This window comes from Lepisma saccharinum, chromosome 11 (genome assembly GCF_977018435.1).
Source record: "Lepisma saccharinum chromosome 11, izLepSacc3.1, whole genome shotgun sequence".
In the NCBI taxonomy this organism is placed as follows: domain Eukaryota; kingdom Metazoa; phylum Arthropoda; class Insecta; order Zygentoma; family Lepismatidae; genus Lepisma; species Lepisma saccharinum.
This window is the reverse complement of record NC_139239.1, coordinates 71803184-71810807: the sequence shown is the minus strand read 5'-3', so window position 1 is coordinate 71810807 and position 7624 is coordinate 71803184.

The window sequence follows — 7624 nt, the reverse complement described above, 5'->3', positions numbered from 1 at the left end:
TAAATAAAAAAACATGTTAGGTTGACCGTAAACTTTCCAAGTTACCTAATCAATTACATTGTCTTTAAGTTTACCCAAAATTAATCAACCAGATAATGCAGATATTCTGTGGAGCTATACAATCTCAATACAAACCCTTAATTTCTATATTCTTGCAGCAAAAGCGAAAGAAATTGGTACAAGGGCAATGTTACATTTCTGTGTATAAAGACTAAACGTAAATCATTTGTCACATTGTAATTTCGATCCTATTGACTTTATTGAACGAAAGATAATAAACAAATTGAATCTTTTCATTGTCGTTAGTAAGATTTGTGACAATAACTTCAGAGTTTCATTGAGAAAAACAGCAGATTAATATTTCCATTTTAACGTTCACTTGGGAAATAAACATTAGGAATATTTCCTTACACTGTTTTTTACATTCTGTTAAAAAAATCGTGAAGAATGTTAATAAATTATGAAACAATAAACATTATCACTGATTTAATAATCAAAGTTACGAACATTGAAGCTTCACAAAGACAAAAAATAAAAAGCAGTTCATATGAAACAGTTTTAAAAATTTAATACATTTGTAGTTCATATTAACATAGCTAAGTAACAAAATGCTTTCTGTGTGAAATCATTTGTATTTGAAACATAAGTAATATATATATTCTTGGATAGTTTTACACACGAATATTTCATCGACGTTCTTGTTACACATCGCACCTTTGTATTTAAATGTACAACATATCTTCCATTAGCCTCCGATTAGCATAAAGAAGCATAAAGCGGGATAAAATAAGAATAAATGTACACATGTATCAACTTTGCCCCGTTGTATAGCTTTCTTTCATTAAGTACATTTTGAAACTGAAAATTTGTGTAAATAATATGAATAATTTATCGAATGCTTGCATAAAATTTACACTAACAAATTGCTTTGGTAGACGTAATATTAACCAACGTTTGTAATTCAGGGTAAATTATTTGATAATTCTAAAAAAAAAAATGTTGACATGTTGTCCACATTTACGAGTATAGTTGATGCCTATTTCGGACACATGAAATGTTTACATCATGAACTATTACTATTATTTATTTTTTAGTATAATACAATTGTTACTTGTATATTTTCGTATTGACTGAATCACATGGAATTGCCCTAAAAATTTCTCATTTTGAACAACATCTTGAAGAAATGTGAATGTTACTCTTACCTTTTTCATTGTAATTGCCTCTGCAATTGAGTACACAAGACTTATACACCATACCTCTTCCACATTTAACCATATTTACACGTCATGTAAACTCGATTACAGTTCATAAATTTGCATTATAATTCCATATTCACTAAAAAGGTCCAACATTGATTCCGAAGAAGCAAATCAAACATGGCAGCTATCTCGCCTCCAGTTGATGACGTTTAGTCACGTGACCTGAGCAAGCCATCAGGCTTTCAGATTGAGAAGGTAATGAGAGGCCCCAGCAAATGTGCCTCACTCCGTGGAAAGTTCGTATACTGGACAGGGTTAGAATTTTTTTGTAATTATCATAAATGAAAATTCCAAACTTTTCCATTGCATTACATGTGTCTTGACAAAATAAGTAAATACACCTTTCAAAGAGTAATGGCGTGGGTAGGCCCGGCCTCCTGGCCTCATAGGACGCTTCGCCAGCAACGGTACACCATTTTTTTTTTAAATCGGTCGTTGCGTAGGACTTCAATCGATGATGAGTACGACTAATTACATATCGTTATGGTGAGTAGTTTTTCGTAGATGCTTACGAGGAAAATAGTGTATTGCATATGGATTTTCTAGTTTGGAGAGGGACAGAAGTCCGGTTGTATGTAAATTGCGAAATGCATCGAATTTTCCCACTTCCAGCAGTTTAACGCAATGGGCATTTATTACATAACTGGAAACGTTTGCTGACCTCCCTTTGCACTGCAAAAGGGGCTAGTATGACTGAACTCAATAGCCCCGTCTAGTTGGCTGCACTTTTTGACTCGCTTTGCATCGAAGCGTCTAGTTAGTTGCACGGTGCAACACCGAGTCGTCTAGTTCGTTGATTTCGAGTCAAGTAGTGTATTTGGTGTCTGCACTACCTTTCGGTGTATGTTTGGTGTATGGTCACGTGGTGCGTGTTAACTAATGAAATGACAGTTTAAAGCAGCAGACAGGCATTTGATGAATCTTCTGAACTTGAACACCACTTTCCGTCTAGTTGGTTGAATGTCATTTCCTTGCACCACCCTTACACTGGATCAGTGACGTGCGGTGATGTCGACACTTGGGGTAGCAATCAGTGGCGTGCCCAAGGGAGGTTGGTGTGGGGCATAATCCCCCTCCCCCCTTTAGGGCCCACTATTCCTAAAAATAGAACGTCAAAGAAAGGAAAGGATTGCAAAATGAGGAAGGACTACTGAAAAGAAGCACGTGTTAATCCCACCCACTTTCGAAAATCCAAAACATGTTGATTTGACTATTAAGCCAGAGATCCCAGGTTCGAACCCCGACCTGGGCATGGATGTTATTTGTGTTTGTCCCTTCATCAATTTTATCGTATCATCTCGACGATTAGCCAAAAGTGTAGGAAAAGTGAAGTAAAACAAACCAAATCAAACAATCAATCAATGATTTGATTTATGCTACTTAGCGTCGCTGTCATATTTGGTTAATCGCGAAGATGGTACAATACAAATAATGAAGAGACAAACACAAAAAACACCAATGCCCAGGTCGGGGTTCGAACCCGGAACTCCTGGTGTCATAGCGTGCACTGATAACCACTACCCCGCGGTTGGTTGATATGGTGTGTAAGTCCACTTTATGTACATAAAAGCTAATCGGGACTGGACCCACAGTTTAAAGTGGGATCCAAACCACTATGTGCCTCCACCGGGTATCGATCCGGGGCCACTTGCACTCCCGCACGGAGGTCGGCCGACAACAAAGATGAGTGGGAAGCTCTAACTATTCGGATACGTGGGTATCGGTAAAGCAAACTGCGTATTTACTGAGTGGTACGTAAATTTCAATTGGATTTTTGAAACACCATATTTGCATATGATTAACGTTTTTCCAAAAAATGTGTATTGCTTGAATTCCCTAATTTCTTCATCTCACGATCTCGTTACTGAAGGATCCGAGCTCGAGCCCTGGCCAGTGCATGAGTGTTCCTTTGTAACCACTTTTCATCCGTTTAATTTAATCAACGTTCATCGTCATGGCAGAAGTTAGGTAAAGTGATGGAAAAGCAACGCTAAAGAAAGGAAAAAGAAAATACAAATAATTTCCACCCAGTGCATCTGCAGGGCACTGTGAAATCAGGAGTCCAGAGTTCTCTGTTTATGATTGTCCCTCGTGACTTCCATAAGCACATTAGCTACTTATCGCTGGAAGGTGGCAAAAATTAAATATATTAGAGGCGATGAACAGGTAACAAAACACACTTTTTTGTAGTTTCTTCAACAATATTCATTTGGCTTTTTTAGTTCTGGGGTACATTTTACATTCCAAATTATTTCATTATTCACTGCAGACTACAACTCACAGGAACAAGAATGCGCGCTCGTCACGGGTTCGAATCCAAGCCTGAATTGTTCTTTGTGAGGTCCCTTTATCAATTTCATTATATCATCACTCATCCTCATTTTCGCGATAACCAAATGTGGCAGAAAGGTGAAGTAAAATAAACCAAACCAACAACAACAATCAGAACGCGCGTTTTCTTGCCCAAATTAATACATCCGTATTTATGACTGTTTAACTTGCCCATTTTTTTATTAGAGGCCAAATTATTAGTATATTTAAATAAAACACTACTAAAACGAGAGCGAGAGAGAGCGTGAGCAAATATTTGTTATTTAATCATTATATATTCCATATTTGAAAAAAGAAAATAAACCATAACATTTTTATCTGCACATAATACAAGTACGTTTCCATTTATATACAAATAAAACTACATCCCATATTATACATACATATTGTACAACGTTTAAAAGGTTGTGTAAAAGCAGGGGGCAAGGAAGGTACAGTCAGAAATCATCCCTTTCCCTTCGGGCGGTTGTCTATACCTGGATCTGGTAAGGCGGAAGAAGAACCAGCTAGGGTAGCCAGCCTTGCCAGCTGATCACATCGAGGGACGAGAAGCGCGTGTATAGAAGTGTTGCATATGGACTGAGGCTTCAAGACAATAAATATGGTGATTTGAAAATAATTAGTGACGTGAGATTGATTGATCTAGCTCTGCTAGACTAGCTACTCATCAGTCCACGTCACTGCACTGGATACACCTGCACTGCACAGAGTGTCAAAAAGTGCAGCCAACTAGACGGGGCTAATGTGTGACTGTTAGGAACATTCTTGGTCCAAGGTTTAGAAAATGATCATATTGAAAGAAATAGCATGCTCTTTGACTATGAACTTGTCAGGTGGAAAACAACTTGGAAGATGTTTCTTACATAGTAACGAACTGGTAGAATGAGTCTGGTGAGCACAATCAAATTATTTTCCGTGGTCGAGTAGCAGAGGTCAGCAACGGGCAGCTAGGGGAGGGGGTGTAAGGGTACATTTGGAACAAAATTACCATAAATTGGGCCTTTGTGGAAAATTTTAGCGGCATCTTGAGGATATTTTTGGGGTGTTAGGAGCAGCGCACGAAACGAGGGGAGGATGAGCCGTGTTCAACCCAGAACTTTCAGCCTGCCCGAGTAACATTGGTTCGAGGTTCAGCCCAGAACTTTTTGTTGCATTGCAATCAATATATTTCGGGTTTGATTCCTAGTGTAAGCACATTTCACCGTGAATCGAATTCCACTTTCAACTGTAAGTCTAGTCACCCAAGCATGTTCACATACGAAAAATTTTCATTTTCTTATTTCACGTTGTTTTTCTGCTTCATCTAATTGCCGCAATGATGAATGGCGATTACATGACTTTGGCGAACAAGCATAATACGTAAAATTACACCGTCAAAGTAACTGAACACTCAAGTTTGCAAAAATAACTTTGTGATAATATTAGTGATAATAGTGTTAGTGATAATATTAACGTAACACTTTGAACAAGTCAAAACTGATTTCTTCATTTTTACAGAAGAAACTACTTACGCAAATCACTTTTTGTAGCATTGTTGAAGTTCCCGAATGTATTTTCTGTCATCGTTTCATCTTTTGTAGCGATAATTCATGTTTATATGTATAAAAATATCGCAATTGCCGTTGCTTCCATGTACTTCCTCTACGAGAACCGGATGTTCCGTGCGTTTGATGGCGTAACCCCCTGTCACTGTTTCCAACCACCCCGTGTTTTTTTTTTCAAGAAGATGACGTGACCCCAAATTTTAGCTATGCTTGCCTAACCTAACCTTACCGTGAATGGTTCCTGGGGCTATCCGTGAATGGTTTGTGGGGCTACTCGTGCATGGTTCTACGACCCCAAATTTTAACTATGCTTGCCTAACCTAACCTAACCTTACCGTGAATGATTCGTGGGGTTATCCGTCAATGGTTATACAACCCCAAATTTTAGGTATTAGCATAATTTCAAACACGGGAAAAAATAGAAAATTAATAACACGGAAGTAGTAATTTTTTGGTTTAGAAGGTTGGAAACACTGCATACCCACTCGAAATCGACAAAACACAAGCTCGACGCGCGATGATCCAGAACGCTCGCGCCATATTGTGTCTCATGGAAGCGAATAAAAGGAAGAACAATAATTACTCGTAATATGAAAAATTGAAATTATTTTCGTGAGAAATTCATAATTGCACCTTATAAGAACATTCTCTGACATTCGCTACGAGACTCGGCGGCAAGCGGCCCGGCGTCAGCGCTTGTCTTTCCCGGCGAACGGGGTCCACGACAGTCGGTAGAGTCGGCTATTAAAATTACAGTTTTCATATTGTGTACTAACCTTGACTACAGAAGGTGTTGAAAATGATGTCCCTCTGCTGAAACACATTCCTGGCATCTCCGAAGGAAATTGGCATTTACACGTGCAAGTTCGTCTACTGTAATTCTCCCGATTTCTCGTACAATACTCTCTTTTAACTCACGGATGGTGTGCTGATTGTCTTTGTATACTTTAGTTTTTAGATTTCCGCATAAATAAAAATCGCAGGCTGACAAATCGGGTGACCTAGAGGGTTTTTGAAACACCCGTTTCTTGTGAGAGGCGGGTGATAGATTTCCGAGGAGTGCTCTGTAGAATGTTCCGCAATGCAGAATAAGTAAGTAGCAATGTTAAAAAGGACGAAATAAATTAGTTATAGGTGTTTTGACCAGATCAAAGTAGTAATATATTATCATAACACTAAAAGATGTGTTTTTTGAACCTCCACAGGTTCCAATATGAGCTAAATTCTTATGGGCCCATGCCTTCTTCTAATTTTGAACCGAATCGAACAATCGCACACACATAAAGAAACACTAATGCTCACACCGAGACTCGAACCAGAGCGTTGGTAACAAGATCGTGAATTCGGTACGAATATAAGTACAGTCTGAGGCTTTGTGTGACAAGTAATATTTTCTACAATGATAAAATTTCCACAGCGTTAGTGTATAAATTTTCAAAACTTCAACTGCAAATCCAAAGGTGGTACTTAGAACTTTAGAGGGTGTCATGCTGGGGATGGAAGACTCCTTGAGAAACTTAAAGCAAGTCTAAACCTCTTGTTAAAGTACAGCTTCAGGCCTTGTGGTAGGGGTTTTTCATTGAATAAAAATATATATATATATTTTTAATTCCCAACTACACCTAATTAAATAAATGTTACGAAAAAGGGGGGAAAAGGGTCAAGGAAAAGGAAACAAAAGGTTAAGAATTTTGGATTTTTTATTTGGTAGACACCCTGGATTAGTGTTGATTGATTTGCTTTATTTTACTTTGCTTCTTGTGACACTTTTGGCTAATTTGCGAAGATGGGGATGAGTGATATGATGAAATTGATGAATGGACACTAACCAGTGTTGTTGTTGTTGATTGAGTCGGAAAAGAGCTAAAAATTGGGGTTCTATTCTCTCAAGCAACTACATTTATTATATATAACCTGTTTATATGTTACATATAAATGTAGATGGCAGCATTAAAAAAGAACGACTCTTATATTTGATGATGCATAAAGCAGTTTAGAAAGTGGGCTAGAGATGGCAGCGCTCAAGAAAACGGCTACAATTGTAAAAAGGAAAAAGGGAAAGCGCTGATGTGGTGAAATAATGATTGTAGATATTAATACTAATTATAATTAAAGAAATAAATGAAATTAGCACAATAACAGGATATAAATAACGTGGAAAGGGTAATTAATATTCAGAAATAGCATAAGTGATCATTATATAAAAGTAAAGAAATCGAATTGTAATTACAATTCTGGGTCTATTACGGTTCCCACGAACTGAGAGTTTCGTGCGGCTTTTGGGTTGTTTTCTCAGGTGTAGCGCCATTTCACGGCAGGCGCATCTATTGCAGCTCCAAGTTAAGGTTAGCGCCGGCCAGGCGGCGATCTTTAACTAACCCCTTTCTCTTTGTCTATCTGGGAGATAGATTTTCTTAATATTTCCGTCAATTTGTATAAGGTGATGGCACAGAAACGAGGAAAGAGAGGCAGGAAAACGAGAGAATC